Here is an 8,299-nt window from a genome sequence, read left to right on the forward strand (position 1 = left end):
CCATAAGTACTTTTCAAAAATATAGAGACCATTTTGGATTGAACTCACGGCATCGTCGTGATGTAAGAGGAATTTCGACCGTTTTTGGAAGAACGAGCACTTGCATATTTGGATTGTCGACATTCGAAGAATTGAGTATAACTTTTGCACAAAGTGTCTGTTTTGGACGAATAAGTACTTTTCGAAAATGTAGCGACTATTTTAGATAGAACTCATGGCTTCCTCTTGATGTATGAGGGATTTCGGCCATTTTTTGAAGAACGAGCACTTGTATATTTGGATTGTCGACGTTTGAAGAATTGAGCCAAAATTTTACACACGGTGTCCATTTTGGGCACATAAGTACTTTTCGGAAATGTAGCGACCGTTTTAGATTCAACTCATGGCTTCATCATGACGTATGAGGGATTTTGGCCATTTTTTGGAAAACGAGCACCTGCATACTTGGAACGCTTGGATTGTCAACGTTCGAAGAATTGAGCATAACTTTTGCACACGGTGTCCGTCATGGTCCCATAAGTATTTTTCAGAAATGTAACGACTGTTTTGGGTTGAACTCCTAGCTTCACCATGACGTATGAGGGTTTGTGGCCATTTTTTGAAAAATGAGCACTTGCATATTTGGAACGCTTAGATTGTCAATGTTCAAAGAATTGAGCGTAACTTTTGCACACAATATCCGTTTTGGGCCCATAAGTACTTTTCAGAAATGTAGCGACCGTTTTGGATTGAACTCATGGCTTTGTCGTGATGTATGAGGGATTTTGGCCATTTTTTGAAGAAAGAGCACTTGCATATTTGGATTGTCGACATTCAAAGAATTGAGCGTAAATTTTTCAGACGGTGTCTATTTTGAGCCCATAAGTACTTTTCGAAAACGTAGCGACCGTTATGAATTGAACTCACTACTTTGCCGTGACATATGAGGTATTTTGGCCATTTTTCGATGATCGACCACTTGTATATTTGGAACTCTTGGATTGTCGACGTTCGAAGAATTGAGCGTAACTTTTGCATACGAAGTCCGTTTTGGACCCATAAGTACGTTTCGAAAATGTAGGGACCATTTTAGATTGAACTCAACACTTCGCCATGACCTATGAGGGATTTTGGCCATTTTTTGAAGAACGAGCACTTGCATATTTGGAAAGCTTGGATTGTCGGCGTTCGAAGAATTGAGAATAACTTTTCCACATGGTGTCTGTTTTGGGCCCATAAGTACTTTTCGGAAATGTAGTGACCGTTTTGGATTGAACTCACCACTTCATCATGATGTTTGAGGGATTTTGGCCGTTTTTCGAAGATTGAACACGTGCATATTTGGATTGTCGGCGTTCTAAGGATTGTGCATAACTTTTGTTGACGGTGTCCATTTTGGGCCCATAATTACTTCTCGAAAAGGTTGCAACCATTTTGGATTGAACTCATGACTTCATCGTGATGTATGAGGAATTTCGACCATTTTACGAAGAACGAGCACTTGCATATTTGGAACGCTTGGATTGTCGACGTTCGAAGAATTGAGCATAACTTTTGCACAAGCTGTCTATTTTGGGCCTATGAGTACTTTTCAAAAATGTAGTGACCGTTTTGGATTGAACTCACCACTTCGTCGCGACGTATGAGGGATTTTGACCATTTTTCAAAGAAAGAGCACTAGCATATTTGGATTGTCGACGTTCGTAGAATTGAGCGTAACTTTTGCACACGGTGTCCGTTTTGGGCCCATAAGTACTTTTCAAAAATATAACGACCGTTTTAGATTGAACTCACGGCTTCAACATGACATATGAGCGATTTTGGCCATTTTTCGAAAAATGAGCAATTGCATATTTGGAATGCTTGGATTGTCGGTGTTCGAAGAATTGAGCGTAACTTTTGCACACGGTGTCCGTTATGGGCCCATAAGTACTTTTCAGAAATGTAACGACCATTTTGTATTGAACTCTCGGCTTCACAATGACGTATGAGGGCTTGTGGCCATTTTTCAAAGAACGAGCACTTGCATATTTGGAACGCATGGATTGTTGGCGTTCGAAAAATTGAGCATATCTTTTGCTCGGGGTGTCCATTTTGGCCCCATAAGTACTTTTCGGAAATGTAACGGCCATTTTGGATTAAACTCACCACTTCGTCGTGACGTATGAGGGATTTCTGCCATTTTTCGAAGAATGAGCATTTGCATATTTGAAAAGCTTGGATTGTCGAGGTTTGAAGAATTGAGCGTAACTTTGGTACATGGTGTCCGTTTTGGGCCTATAAGTACTTTTCAAAAATGTAGCGACCGTTTTGGATTGAACTCATGGCTTTGGCATGACGTAAGAGGGATTTCGGCCATTTTTCGAAGAACGAGCACTTACATATTTGGAACGCTTAGATTGTCGGCGTTCGAAGATTTGAGCTTAACTTTTGCACACGGTGTCCATTTTGGGCCCATAAGTACTTTTCAGGAATGTAGAGACCATTTCGGATTGAACTCACGGCTTCGCCGTGACGTATTAGGAATTTCGGCCATTTTCGGAAGAAAGTGCACTTGCATATTTGGATTGTCGAAGTTCGAAGAATTGAGAGTGACTTTTACACACAGTGTTCATTTTGGGCCCATAAGTACTTTCAAAAAATGTAGCGACCGTTTTAGAGTGAACACACCGCTTCATCATGACATACGAGGGATTTCGACCGTTTATCGAAGAACGAGCACTTGCATATTTGGATTGTCGACGTTCGAAGAATTGAGCGTAACTTTTGCACGCAGTGTCAGTTTTGGGCCCATAAGCACTTTTCGAAAATGTAGCGACCATTTTAGATTGACTTATGAGGGATTTTGGCTATTTTTTGAAGAATGAGCACTTGTATATTTGAAATTCTTGGATTGTCGGCGTTCAAAGAATTGAGCGTAACTTTTGCACACGATGTCCGTTTTGGGCCCATAAGTACTTTTTCGAAATGTACCGACCATTTTGGATTGAAATCCCCGCTTCTCCATGACGTATGAGGGCTTGTGGCCAATTTTCTAAGAATGAGCACTTGCATATTTAGAACACATGGATTATCTGCGTTCGAAGAATTGAGCGTAACTTTTGCACACGGTATCCGTTTTGGGCCCATAAGTACTTTTCAGAAATGTAACGACCATTTTGGATTCAACTCACCGCTTTATCATGACGTTTGAGGGATTTTCGCCATTTTTCGAAGAACGAGCAGTTGCATATTTGGAACGCTTGGATTGTCAACGTTCGAAGAATTGAGCGTAACTTTTGCACAAGGTGTCCATTTTGGGCCTAAAAGTACTTTTCGAAAATGTAGCGATCGTTTTAGATTGAGCTCACTGCTTCGTCGTGACGTATGAGGAATTTTGGCCTTTTTTTGAAGAACGAGCAGTTGCATATTTGGAATGCTTGGATTGTCAGCGTTCGAAGAATTGAGAGTAGCTTTTACATACGGTGTCCGTTTTTGGTCCATAAGCACTTTTTGGAAATGTAGGGACCATTTTAGATTGAACTCATTGCTTTGCCGTGACCAATGAGGGATTTCGACCATTTTTTGAAAAATGAGCACTTGCATCTTTGGAACGCTTGGATTGTCGGCGTTCGAAGAATTGAACGTAACTTTTGCACACGGTGTCCGTTTTGGGCCCATAAGTACTTTTCAAAAATGTAGCGATCGTTTTGGATTGAACTCACTACTTCATCGTGACGTATGTGAGATTTCAGCCATTTTTCGAAAGAATGAGCACTTGCATATTTTGAACGCTTGGATTGTCGGCGTTCGAAGAATTGAACGTAACTTTTGCACACGGTGTCCGTTTTGGGCCCATAAGTACTTTTCAAAAATGTAGCGATCGTTTTGGATTGAACTCGCCACTTCGTCGTGAAGTATGAGGGATTTTGGCCATCTTTTGAAGAACGAACACTTGCATATTTGGATTGTCGGTGTTCGAATAATTGAGCGTGACTTTTGCAGCCGGTGTTCATTTTGGGCCCGTAAGTACTTTTCGGAAATGTAACGGCCATTTTGGATTGAACTCACCACTTCGTCGTGACGTATGAGGGATTTCGGCCATTTTTCGAAGAACGAACACTTGCATATTTGGAACGCTTGGATTGTCAACGTTCGAAGAATTGAACGTAACTTTTGCACAAGGTGTCCGTTTTGGGCCTATAAGTACTTTTCAAAAATGTAGCGACCGTTTTGGATTGAACTCATGGCTTTGGCATGACGTAAGAGGGATTTCGGCCATTTTTCAAAGAACGAGCACTTACATATTTGGAACGCTTAGATTGTCGGCGTTCGAAGATTTAAGCTTAACTTTTGCACACGGTGTCCATTTTGGGCCCATAAGTACTTTTCAGGAATGTAGAGACCATTTCGGATTGAACTCACAGCTTCGCCGTGATGTATTAGGAATTTCGGCCATTTTCGGAAGAAAGTGCACTTGCATATTTGGATTGTCGACGTTCGAAGAATTGAGAGTGACTTTTACGCACAGTGTTCATTTTGGGCCCATAAGTACTTTTAAAAAATGTAGCGACCGTTTTAGAGTGAACACACTGCTTCATCATGACGTACGAGGGATTTCGACCGTTTATCGAAGAACGAGCACTTGCATATTTGGATTGTCGACGTTCGAAGAATTAAGCGTAACTTTTGCACGCAGTGTCAATTTTGGGCCCATAAGTACTTTTCGGAAATGTAGCGACCATTTTAGATTGACTTATGAGGGATTTTGGCCATTTTTCGAAGAATGAGCACTTGTATATTTGAAATTCTTGGATTGTCGGCGTTCAAAGAATTGAGCGTAACTTTTGCACACGGTGTCCGTTTTGGGCCCATAAGTACTTTTTCGAAATGTACCGACCATTTTGGATTGAAATCCCGGCTTCTCCATGACGTATGAGGGCTTGTGGCCAATTTTCTAAGAATGAGCACTTGCATATTTAGAACACATGGATTATCTGCGTTCGAAGAATTGAGCGTAACTTTTGCACACGGTATCCGTTTTGGGCCCATAAGTACTTTTCGGAAATGTAACGACCATTTTGGATTCAACTCACCGCTTTATCATGACATTTGAGGGATTTTCGCCATTTTTCGAAGAACGAGCAGTTGCATATTTGGAACGCTTGGATTGTCAACGTTCGAAGAATTGAGCGTAACTTTTGCATACGGTGTCCGTTTTGGGCCCATAATTACTATTCGAAAATGTAGCAACCGTTTTAGATTGAACTGATGGCTTCATCGTGATGTATGAGGGATTTTGGCCATTTTTTGAAGAGCATGCACTTGCGTATTTGGAACGCTTGGATTGTCGGCGTTCGAAGAATTGAGCGTAACTTTTGCAAACGGTGTCCGTTTTGGGCCCATAAGTACTTTTCAGAAAAGTAGCAACCATTTAAGATTGAACTCACTGCTTCGTCATGACGTATAAGGGATTTCGGCTGTTTTTAGAGGAACGAGCACTTGCATATTTAGATTGTCGACGTTCGAAGAATTGAGCGTAACTTTTGCACGCAGTGTCCATTTTGGGCCTATAAGTACTTTTCAAAATTGTAGCGACCATTTTGGATTGAACTCATGGCTTCGTAGTAACGTATGAGGGATTTTGGCCATTTTTCAAAAAATGAGCAGTTGCATATTTGGAACGCTTGGATTGTCGACGTTCGAAGAATTGAGCGTAACTTTTGCATATGATGTCCGCTTTGGGCCCATAAGTACTTTTCGTAAATGTAGCGACCATTTTGGATTGAACTCACTACTTCATCAGGACGTATGAGGGATTTTGGCCATTTTTTGAAAAATGAGAATTTGCATATTTGGAGAGCTTGGATTGTCGGCGTTCGAAGAATTATGTGTAACTTTTTCATACAGTGTCCGTTTTGGGCCCATAAGTACTTTTCGGAAATGTAGGGACTGTTTTGGATTGAACTGACCACTTCACCATGACTTAAGAGGGATTTCGGTCATTTTTCGAAGAATGAGCACTTGTATAGTTGGAACGCTTAGATTGTCGGTGTTCGAAGAATTGAGCGTAACTTTTGCACACGGTGTCCATTTTGGGCCCATAAGTACTTTTTGGAAATGCAGCGACCATTTTGGATTGAACTCACCACTTCGTCATGATGTATGAGGGATTTTGACCGTTTTCAAAAGAACGATTTGGATGTCGATGTTCGAAGAATTGAGCAAAACTTTTGCACACAGTGTCCGTTTTGGGCCCATAAGTACTTTTTGAAAATGTAGCGACCGTTTTAAATTGTACTCACGGCTTCATCGTGATGTATGAGGGATTTTGGCCGTTTTTCGAAGAAAGAGCCCCTGCATATTTAGATTGTTGACGTTCTAAGAATTGAGCGTAACTTTTGCAAACAGTGTCCATTTTGGGCCCATAAGTACTTTTCAGAAATGTAGAGACCATTTTGGATTGAACTCATGGCTTTGTTGTAACATATGAGGGATTTTGGCCATTTTTGGAAAAACGAGCACTTGCATATTTGGAACGCTTGGATTGTCGGCGTTTGAAGAATTGAGCGTAACTTTTGCACACGGTGTTCGTTATGGGCCCATAAATACTTTTTGGAAATATAACGACCATTTTGGGTTGAAATCCTAGCTTCACTATGACGTATGAGGACTTGTGGCCATTTTCAAGGAATGAGCAATTGCATATTTGGAACGCTTGGATTGTCGACGTTCGAAGAATTGAGCGAAACTTTTGCACACGGTGTATGTTTGGGGCCCATAAGTATTTTTCGGAAATGTAGCGACCGTTTTAGATTGCACTTACCACTTCGTCGTGATGTATGAAGGATTTTGGCCGTTTTTCGATGAACGAGCAGTTGCATATTTCAAACGCTTGGATTGTCAGCGTTCGAAGAATTGAGCATAAGTATTGCATTCGGTGTCCTTTTTGGGCCCATAAGTACTTTTCGGAAATGTAGGAACCATTTTAGATTGAACTCACCACTTCGTCGTGATCTATGAGGGATTACGACCATTTTTCGACGAACGAGCACTTGTATATTTCGAATGGTTGGATTGTTGGCGTTCGAAGAATTGAGCGTAACTTTTGCACACAGTGTCCGTTTTGGGCCCATAAGTACTTTTCGAAATTGTAGCGATCATTTTAGATTGAACCATGGCTTCGTCGTGATGTATGAGGGATTTCGGCCATTTTTCGAAGAACAAGCACTTGCATATTTGGAACGCTTGGATTGTCGGCGTTCGAAAAATTGAGCATAACTTTTGCACACGATGTCCATTTTGGCCCCATAAGTAATTTTTGGAAATGTAGCGACTGTTTCGGATTGAACTCACCACTTCGTCATGACGTATGAGGGATTTCGATCGTTTTCGAAGAATGAGCATTTGCATATTTAGAAAGCTTGGATTGTCGGCGTTCGAAAAATTGAGCGTAACTTTTGCATACGGTGTCCATTTTGGGTCCATAAGTACTTTTCGAAAATGTAGTGACCGTTTTGGATTGAACGCACCACTTCGCCGTGACCTAAGAGGGATTTCGACCATTTTTCGAAGAACGAGCGCTTGCATATTTAGAATGCTTGGATTGTAGGCGTTTGAAGAATTGAGTGTAACTTTTGCACACGGTGTCCGTTATGAGCCCAAAAGTACTTTTCGAAAATGTAACGACCATTTTGGGTTGAAATCCCGACTTTACCATGACGTCTGAGGGCTTGTGGCCATTTTTGGAAGAACGAGCACTTGCATATTTGGAACGCTTGGATTGTCGACGTTCAAAGAATTGAGTGAAACTTTTACATTAAACTCACCGCTTTGTCGTGACGTATGAGTAATTTCGACCGTTTTTTAAAGAACAAGCAGTTACATATTTGGAACGCTTGGATTGTCGACGTTCGAAGAATTGAGCGTAAGTTTTGCATACGGTGTCCGTTTTGGGCCCATAAGTACTTTTTGAAAATGTAGGGACCGTTTTAGATTGAACTCACCGCTTTGCCGTGATCTATGAGGGATTTCACCCATTTTTCGAAGAACGAGAACTTAAATATTTGGATTGTCGACATTCGAAGAAATTGAGCGTAACTTTTACACACAGTGTCCGTTTTGGGCCCATAAGTACTTTTCAAAAATGTAGCGATCATTTTAGATTGAACCATGGCTTCATCGTGATGTATGAGGGATTTCGGCCATTTTTCGAAGAACAAGCATTTGCATATTTGGAACGTTTGGATTGTCCGCGTTCGAAGAATTGAGCGTAACTTTTACACACAGTTTCCGTTTTGGTCCCATAAGTACTTTTCGGAAATGTAGCGACCGTTTTAGA

The sequence above is a fragment of the Olea europaea genome, unplaced genomic scaffold (genome assembly GCF_002742605.1).
Source record: "Olea europaea var. sylvestris unplaced genomic scaffold, O_europaea_v1 scaffold164, whole genome shotgun sequence".
In the NCBI taxonomy this organism is placed as follows: domain Eukaryota; kingdom Viridiplantae; phylum Streptophyta; class Magnoliopsida; order Lamiales; family Oleaceae; genus Olea; species Olea europaea.